Consider the following 897-nt stretch of genomic DNA (forward strand, 5'->3'; position numbering starts at 1 on the left):
GCCGTGTCCCGCCTTTTCTCGCTGTCTGAGTCGGGGGTGCCTTCTGGCCGGGGCCTGCTCTGTGCGCACCTGCCCGGTGCTTGGGGGCTCCCTCACCCGGCGTTTCCAGCATTTGCTCCCCCATAGCCGCTGCCTCGTTCTGGCCGTTTCTTTATGTAGCTTCCTGTGTGTTTCTTCCCTTCCCACCTGCACTGCGTGTTCCCTGGGGCAGAGCCCGGTGTGTTAGCGTGAGCGTTCCCTTTCCTGCCCGCCCCACCCGGTGACCTGGGGGGTGTGATGTGCAGCCAGTGAAGCGTGACAGACCGTGACTAACAGACGCCTGGGAGACGTGAAGGTGGCACAGCACTCTGCAGAGGCTGGGGTGACGGATCCTGTATCTAACGCCACGTTTGCCGTGTGACCCCGCAGATTGCTCCTGCACACGTCTGCCAGGCACACACGGCGGGGCGTGATTTATCCTTCAGGCTTCGGGCTGACCTTCTGGGCCATCATCCTTTTCTGAGATGATTTTATGCCCGGCCGGTGTGGCTCAGTGGTTGAGCATGACCCATGAACCAGGTCAGGGTTCAATCCCCGCTCAGGGCACAGGCTGGTTGTGGGCTTGGTCCCCAGCAGGGGGCGTGCAGGAGGCAGCTGATCAATGATTCTCATCATTGATGTTTCTCTTTCCTTCTCCCTTCCTCTCTGAGATCAATTAAAAATATACTTTAAAAAAAAGGATAAAATGATGAACTTTATAACTGCATTTTCTCTCAGTAAAAAATTGTAATAAAAAAAGAGACAGGAACTGCCTAAGCAGCACTGTCATTCAGCTGATTTCGACCTTGGACGCCATCGGGGCGGGGGCGGGGCTGGAATGTGGCCGGGTCTCTGCCTCCGGCGTCTGTGTCTCGTCCG

General features: G+C 56.9%; 1 protein-coding gene across 1 annotated transcript in view; it reads left to right on the forward strand.

The window, feature by feature from the left end:
* The window catches only part of OSBPL1A (oxysterol binding protein like 1A), a 116357-nt gene that overhangs the window by 59103 nt on the left and 56357 nt on the right, over window positions 1-897 (forward strand). The window lies entirely within an intron of this gene.

The sequence above is a fragment of the Myotis davidii genome, unplaced genomic scaffold, assembly GCF_000327345.1.
Source record: "Myotis davidii unplaced genomic scaffold, ASM32734v1 scaffold1467, whole genome shotgun sequence".
NCBI classification, from domain to species: Eukaryota; Metazoa; Chordata; class Mammalia; order Chiroptera; family Vespertilionidae; genus Myotis; species Myotis davidii.